This window comes from Saccostrea cucullata, unplaced genomic scaffold (genome assembly GCF_032062105.1).
Source record: "Saccostrea cucullata isolate Sc308-1 unplaced genomic scaffold, CSIRO_AGI_Scuc_v1 ctg2039, whole genome shotgun sequence".
NCBI classification, from domain to species: Eukaryota; Metazoa; Mollusca; class Bivalvia; order Ostreida; family Ostreidae; genus Saccostrea; species Saccostrea cuccullata.
This window is the reverse complement of record NW_026940223.1, coordinates 80,869-89,836: the sequence shown is the minus strand read 5'-3', so window position 1 is coordinate 89,836 and position 8,968 is coordinate 80,869. Positions and strand designations below refer to the sequence as shown.

The 8,968-nt window shown below is 32.9% G+C and overlaps 1 long non-coding RNA gene across 1 annotated transcript; it reads right to left on the bottom strand.

Moving 5' to 3' along the window:
- Window positions 1-5,698: 5,698 nt before the first annotated feature.
- LOC134254991 (uncharacterized) lies at window positions 5,699-6,310 on the bottom strand. Its single transcript, XR_009989420.1, has 2 exons — window positions 6,075-6,310; window positions 5,699-5,824 (listed from the first exon to the last, which is right to left on the bottom strand). It is a non-coding gene; the product is annotated as an uncharacterized LOC134254991 (long non-coding RNA).
- Window positions 6,311-8,968: the final 2,658 nt, after the last annotated feature.

Genomic DNA, 8,968 nt, shown 5'->3' with positions numbered 1-8,968 from the left:
CATAGCAACACCGTTCATCAAAATTAAAATTAAAATTCGATACACAGAATTATGTATCTTGGTGTATTCTACTTGTGTGCCAAGTTATACTGAAATCAGACCAAAACTGTAGGAGGAATAGCATTTTGAAACAATTTTACAGATATTTCTATTTTTAGTAACCACGGCAACACCGTTCATCGAAATTAAAAACCAATATACAGAATTATGTTTCTTAGTGTTTTCTACTTGTGTGCCAAGTTATACTGAAATCAGACCAAAACTGTAGGAGGAGTAGCATTTTGAAAGAATTTCACAGAAATTTCTATTTTTAGTAACCACGGCAACACCGTACATCGAAATCAAAAACCCATACACAGAATTATGTATCTTAGTGTAGTCTACTTGTGTGCCAAGTTATACTGAAATCAGACCAAAACTGTAGGAGGAGTAGCATTTTGAAAGAATTTCACAGAAATTTCTATTTTTATTAACCACGGCAACACCGTTCATCGAAATCAAAAACCGATACACAGAATTATGTATCTTAGTGTAGTCTACTTGTGTGCCAAGTTATATTGAAATTAGACCAAAAGTGTAGGAGGAGTAGCATTTTGAAAAATTGTTTACAAACAGACAGACAGACAGAGGGACGGACGCCGGACGCATTACTATCGCATAAGCTCTTCTGGTCTCTGACCAGTAGAGCTAAAAATGACCTGCTCTACTTAATTTCATGTATAAAAATAAACAAAATAAGCAAGCAGAATGAGTATTATTTTATTTACAATGTAAACAAGTATTTCATACAGTTTTTGGCTATCGATTCAACCTGTGTACATAGAGAAAACTATAGTAGCGTTTGTTTACATTTTTTCTTCACTTTTGTCAGCTGCACAGTCTCTAGCATTCATCCTTATTTTTTGGATAGACCTTTGGTTAAATTTTCATGATAATTAGCTCTTCTGAGCCAAAAGCTCAAAGAGCTAATGCTATGGCCATTTGTGCGGGGTGTTGCTAAAACGCGGAATGGAAAACGGAACGGAAAGCGGAACGGAACGGAAAACGGAAAATTTTTGTCAAACAAATAACATAGATTCGATATAAATTACATAAAAGAGCAATATTCTTTTTGTAAAAATCATTTCTGATAAAAATTAATTGTAAACTATTATATATTCATGAGTCATACACACCCTCCGTGGAAAAAATGTTACTGAAAGAAATTCGACCCCCCCCCCCCTCCCACACACACGAAATAAGATTTTCAAGTTTAGGCAAAGGACATATGCCCCTTATTTTGGCTTGTCAAATTTGTTGTATGTTGGAAATTTTTACTGACCACCCCCCCCCCCCCCCCCTTTCAATTTGTTTCCAGTGTCAATGTCTGTAAAAAGTACTTATGATATTAAGATTATACACGCGGTGTCGAATTCTCGAATCATGAAAGGGGGAGTGGCAGTTTCGGGTCTGTATAGTACACAGCCACATTAAAAATTGATCTATTAAACCTTATATATATATATGTTGGACACAAAAAGGGAGCAACCTATCTCAACTTCTCAGACATTTCCGTTGAGCGGGAGAACAAACTCATTTTTACGGGGTCATTCATATACACCCCCCCCCTCCCAAAAATACACAATATGTACCGCAAACAAACAAAATTTAACTTCATTGAATGCAAATATTCTGCATTATATCTACCACATGAAAGTTTTCCAACTTTGTCTATCCAGAATTTAAATATATAGAAAGCAAGTCTCTTTTGAATAGAACTTTAATAACCAGTGTGTATAAGAGATGTTTATTTGAGCTTGCCGTAAAGGTTTGCCCTAAACGTAATCATCGGTCAAGTTGACATCTTCACACTTTTTGTGAATGTAACTAATGTCATTGGCATCGGAAGCAAATTAAAAGTGGGGGGGGGGGGGGGCAACCACACAAATTTTTTTTTTAATTAAAAATAAACCTAAAAAGCAAAAAAAAAAAAAAAAAAGGGAAAGGAAATTTGCCCCAAGTCGAAAATCCTATTTCGGGGGGGGGGGGGGGGGGGGGGGGGGTGTAGGTTCGAACTCAGTTCCACAATATCTATACTAAGTATATATTTCGAACAAAAGTGGGGGGGGGGGGCTAAGCCTAAGCCCCCCCCCCCCTAGCCTCCCCGGTTCCGATGCCTATGAATGTAGTATCAGGGACCTATATGTATACTAAGTTAGTATATAGGTCCCTGGTAGTATTAAAGTTAGTGTAAAAAAATTGTACTGAAAGATGTTGGAGTTGAAACTTATCCCCTACCCGAATCAAACGATTGTTTTCTTTTTGTTTTACCCCCCTCCCAAACCAAACAATTGTCTTTTTTTGTGTTTTTGCTTGTCAAATTCTTTGACAATTCAAAATCAAGTTCGTTTATCCCCCCTTTTCAAATTCGATTCTAGGTGACTGCTATATTAGCGATTTTCGTAAATAAGAGACTGAGCATGACAAAATCAACTTGTTTTAATAGTGGGGGATTGAATATGTACAAAATAGATCATTTATTATAAAATCTCTGTATTTTAAGTGATTTAATCCAAAATAATACATTCTGTTTTCCGTTCCGCTTTCCGTTCCGTTTTCCGTTCCGCGTTTTAGCAACACCCATTTGTGCGGTGTGCGTAAACTTTTTAGAATATGGGCCATAACTCAGGAACCCCTTGGCCAATAGGTACCAAATTTGTCACAGGGTATCCTTGGCCCAAGGGCTGCCATTTATACTAAAATAAGGGTTGGGACCCTTAAACAAGGGGAGATAATCAGGAAAACAAAACCAAAAGTACTGGTTGCTAAAAAATCTTCTTCTCTATAACCACCAGGCAGATTTTCACCAAACTTACATACAAGGATCAAGATATGTCAAAGATTAAAATTTGCACGGGGAATTACCCTGGGGCAAAGGGCGTGGTCTCAAGGTCACTTCAAAGTTGACCTAAATTTAAAATTAATAAAAACGTGTACATTTTGCTTACTATAAGGACTAGGATCATCAAATCTTGTAAGTTGATGCATCTTACGACTTCACATCATGTTAATGTTTTTAAATTTTGCGGGGATTTGTTTTCAAATAGATTTGAAGGCATATTTTAGACACTTTAAGGCCTATGATCATCAAACTTTGTCAGTTGATGCATCTTGGGTCCTCGAACAATGTCAACTTAAAAGTAGTTCATCGTGACCTACTTTTTGAACTTTATGACTTATCCTTTTGAAAACATTAAATCCCATTATTTCAGACACTGTGAGGTTTAGAATCATCAAATCTTATACTTTGATGCATCTAGGGACCTTAAAACATATTCATAAAAAAGTAGGTCACTGTGACCTACTTTTTGAATTTTGCCGACATTTGTTTTCAAATGGTTTAAAATGCATATTTTGATTACCTTCAGACCTATGATCATCAAACTTGGTCGGTAGATGCATCTTGGGTCTTCGAAAAATGTCGACCAAAATGTAGGTCACAATGACCTACTTTCGACATTTTATGGCTATATTTAAGTATCTTTATTCTTAGGTATTTATTGGCTTAGATTCGTCAAACTTTGTGAGTTGATGCATCTTGGGTTTTCAATGAGTGACGACCAAAAAGAAGGTCATGGTGACCTACTTTTGACATTTTGTGGCTATAATTAACGTAGGTTGTGGATTTGCTGACGTCATTAAAACTGGGTATGCAATTTATATGATTTGGGCGACTTTCTTGTGCACATCTGATTATGACGTCACTGTAAGAAATTGAAAATATCAGTAGCCCTAAATTATCTAGCTATAACTTTTGTTGAAATTAGTAGTGTAGTGTAACAGCAGTATTCATATAACATGCTGAAGTTATCAAAAATAATGAATGCTCATTTCGATTCAAATGACCATCACTGAAAGTATTAATTAGAAAGCGTTTCACTATGTGTTATCAATCGCATCTTCTCGGGTCTATTCTGAAAGCACTTGTTTCGGAAATAAATTTTCACCCTTGTATCATGTATGATTTATAAATATTAAATGTGTATAATTATAAAACAGGCTATCTAACTCCGATTTGATTTATAAATATTAAATGTGTATAATTATAAAACAGGTTATCTAACTCCGATTTACACTCGGTATCCCCTCCTTAGAAATGCACTCATTTACACTTTCAGAGGAAATGCTGTAACAAACTGTTTATTACCATTGCCTTCTACACAGCCATATATGACATACATGTGTTTGTTTTCATTTATCTCCGTAAACAGCGTCTGCTCGCCATGGAAAGTTGAACTCAATTATGAAACAGTATGTGCTAATCTCGGACAAAGAGCAAAATTAAAAAATGAATGGGTTTAAAAATTCAATTCCATATTTTAAAAATTGCATAGAATAAATAAAATTTGATCAATTCTTATTTTCCATAAAATCACTATTCTAAGAAGTTTTCCATGTAATTTTCTATACAGATACAGAAAAACATGCATTACGTATTAGAAATCCAAAATAGGACTCCCCCCCCCCCCTCAGAAAAACAGAAAGGGGGGGGGGGGGGTCGATAGCCCAATTGCCTATATAGGTAACGGCATACGTTGTTGTTAGTTACATGTACAAATTTTATTCGCTGCGTTACTTTCCATGTTCATTCAGTAGAATTAATGTTAAATGTATATAAGTTGAAAGCCTAAGAACAAAATAAAATCTGCCCATTGATTACGCCAAATAAAATTGATGTTTAAATTATTGTCCCATTTACTCCTCTAAAAATTCCTTGTACGTTTTTTTCTTCTATCCGTAAACGTATAGGCATAAATAAAATCAAGTTAGGGAGGATATTTGGCGGAAATCGATTCATAAGAAGCTATCGTTGATTTGAGTGCCTTGCTGAATTTTCTAAAGAAAAAAGATGTATACAAAGCGTAAAAAACATATTTCTGGGGGGGGTTTAGTACCCCTGCGAGACGATCATGAATAATTCATGAATTTCCTTGAATTTTTCATGAATTTTATTCATGAAATGTTCATGAAATGTTCATGAAGATCCTATGAACTTATTATTGGACATTTTCAAATCATGAATTTTTATTGATGAAAGAAAATTGATGAATATTCATGAATATTTTTTTTCATGAATAATTCATGGAGAGTCATATTCATGAAGATTCATCATTTCAAGAATGTCCAATAATAAGTTCATTGCATCTTCATGAACTATTCATGAATAATTTGACGAATTTTTTCAGGAATGTTCATGAATGAATAAAATACATGAACCATTAGCATTCATGAATATTCTTGCTTATTTGTAAACAAAAAATGTAATATTATTCATGTTTATTCATGAAAATGCATGAAGTCATGCTAAAAAAGTAACAGTAGATGATTTATAATACAGCATCTTGAAAGATGTCAGAAATGTTGCTTGTTTTCCAACCATGGCAACAAAATCTTTGTTAAAAAACTTAAAATAGACAATTCTGACACATTAAACCATAGTAAATGAGAAATGTAGTTCATTCCTGGTAAAAGTATAAAAAATTTCAATTCAAATGCAACTCTTTGCAGAATGTTTAACCTTACTTGGTCAAAAGGAGAGGGGGATCCTAATCCTCAGCATGTTTCAAATTGTGTTTTAATGTCAGAAATTGAACAGTTTTTAATTCCAGTCTAGGACTTGTTTTCTGACTCAGTGATTGCCTCCATTTTTTGTCACTCACCAGTTATGAAGTAGATCGATCCTATATATAGTCTTCCTTCTTCATATTCTGTTATTTTCTTAAAAAGTTGACAAAGATCAGTGACTGTACTGTTTATTGGACACACCTTGTGAGAGGGTGAAAAACTACAAATTACAAAAGCATAATAAAAATTTGATAAAATATCAAAATCATAAGCAATCATACAAAATTAAATGCGTAACTTTAACATGTGAGCTAAACTGGCCTAAGCCTATCGCATGCTGGAAATTCGCGGTTTTACAAAACATTGTAGTTGCAGAATTTAAACAAACATGTTAAAATATATTGCATAATACTGTTAGATACAAATGATCAAGTTAGATATAAATTCAAGTAAAACAATATAAAACTTACTCCTTAGGGAGGCCAACATCACCAAACTTAACAGCCAAAACGCCAGGCAAACCGCATGGCTACCATAATTAGTATAAACAGAATATTGAACCCGATCGAAATAAAATTATGCAATACGAAAACGGCATAGTGATTATGCAAATAATAGATCACAAATACTGATTCTTCCACTCTACAAATTCCCACTTCCAACGTCTCGTGCGTTTTCAAGTTTGCGCCTATTCAAAAATGTACAGTAGAGCTAAGAAATACGTTAGTTTCGAATTTCCAAGATTTCTGTTTAAAAAAAATTACAAACACTATCTGAATAATTTTTCACTGAAAATACAATTTTTTTTTTTATATCAAAATAAGTTTTATCAATGAAGAATTCGAATTTTTTACATCATAAATTATACATGTATTAACTTTTAGTTTCGTATAGCAAGTATGGCGGCCCCCTATGACATGATAATAACAATCTCTCGCCCTCAGACAGAATATTCTGAGCTGTGAAGACACATAGGAGAATTAAAACTATAAAATACGAATGTGGATTATGTCATAGATACTTTACAACCATGCAGTCTGTGCTCTATCATTTACGCACGAAGCAAGGGAAACTTTTGACATTTTAACTGCACCAAAATTGAAATGTATATAGCGTTTCGATCCAGGAATAATACGGTACAGTACAAACAAGTGATATAATTTTTTAGTTGTTAATAAATATATAAAACGTTTTTTACGCAGCTCACAAAGTTCATTTTCCAGAATGTTTCATTTTCCAACAACTTGTTTAAAGTTTGATGTTAGAGAAAATTCGGTCGAACAAAGTTGTGTGATAAAAAAAGACATTAATTAAAGCACATTATGATGAATATAAGGCCAGAGTTTTTTTATTTTCTGTTTAACGGGAATTTTTAAGAAAAAATTGGGTCGAGGGGACGAAATAAAAATAAAAATAAAAGATCAAAATTTGTCGAGTCGGGGCCATAATAAAAATAAAACCAAAAATTGGTATGAATTTTTTTTTTCATTAAAATGTTGAAAAACGAAAGAAAACACAATACAATTTTGTTTACAATGTATTAGGATTTCAAATACAGATAAAAATATACAACTGCATGAGTTATCCTACTGTGGTTAATCACACTTGCACATTTATTGTAGTATGAAAGCAAATCAATATAATATTATAATTCAAATTTGTTATACAGCAACAATAATGCTGGATAGATGACAGGAAAAACTACACTGCTTAAAATTCTACACAGGTCTTCAAGTGATCATCTATCTATTGTATAAAATTTATAAAAGTCATGATGAGAAATGTTTTAAGCTATGTGTATATTATGATTTAACAGAAGTTAAAAAAAAAGCAATGGGGTTGATAGCTAACTTGACAATGCTATGTTGGTATAAAGGGATAACACATTCTTGAGGTTCCGAATGGAAATTTGTCAGCTAAACTTTTTGATGAACAACAACAAAGTCATCATGGAAGTCTTCTGAACTCTTCACAAATGGTTGGGTCTCTGCCAAGAAATCAAACTGCAAAAAAAAAAATCCTTTATGATACTTTATTAGCTAATCAAATACATGTAGTAAATGGCAGAAAGTAGAAAAAACAACTATTTACATGAGATTATTTTCTTTTCTCCATGAAGATACAAATATTTTAAGAGTTTTTTCTTAGATTAAAAAATTAATTATAATATTGTTCTATGTCCATTTTGCACTAAGAGTTTTCAATTGTACACTTCTTTCTATCCCGACCTTTCCACAGGATATGTGCAACTCCAATATAGCTGCCACTTCAGTTGTCAGTATTCTATACCAACTCTTGTAATTCTGTAGGTATCCTAGCCTCATTTTATTCGACCAAATAGACATGGACTCGTATCTAAAATATTTTAATCATCATTTTATGTCCCTGATATAGTTAGACACGATTCATTGTAAAATAAAATTTTGCCGCGAATTTTACCTCAACTTGTTATGTACAATATGTGATTAAATTAAATCTAGAATGTAAACATCTTTAAAAGACAACAAACCTATATAAAAATGCCAAACACTGTAAAATTTTAACAGAAGTTTATAACAAGACAACGTCTCAAAACTTACTTACTCCAACTATTAGGACACATGCTCCACAGTTCAAAATGCATCTGGTGTATAACAGGTTGTCAATGCTTTAACTCCCATTTCAAGAACTTTCTCGTTTTCATCATCAATGGATTTAAATTACCGTCTATAAATGTCTTGAATTGACATTCTTGCTTGTTGATAACTTGATAGAACCCGCGAAGTGTGATAAACTAGTTCCTTAAACTGGTTACGACATCGTAATCAGCAAGACGCTCGTAAAAGACTTTGATTAACACAAGCTATGTCAAACGTTTACATGATTCTTTAGAAATTAGGTGTACATCAAACCCGATTTTATTTCAAACCATCAATGAATGACACAGTCGGCGGGTATTTTAAAAACAAAAGTGAAATTGACCTCTTTTATTTTTATTTGGTATTTTTGAAAAATTGGGTCGGCGCTTCCCGTTAAACAGAAAATAAAAAAACTATGGCCTAACTGTTTAATTTAAATTATGAAGAAACACAAGTAATGAATTTGAAACAAAAAATGCTGTCAATGGTGATGCACTGTTTGTTTAATTAAAATCAAATAAAAACACGAAATGCTTAGAGATTTCATGATTTATTTTTTCAGATGGTGAAAGAATGTTATTAACTATAAATTATACCAGGGGCTTGTTCAACAATTGCATCTGCATGCAAAAGTTGTATTATGAGAGTATTGAGTGTTTTCTGTCAATCATTTTTGTCAATTATTTTAGTCTTCATGAAAATTCATGAACATTCATAATACCTTGAACTCTACATTTTTTCTGTCT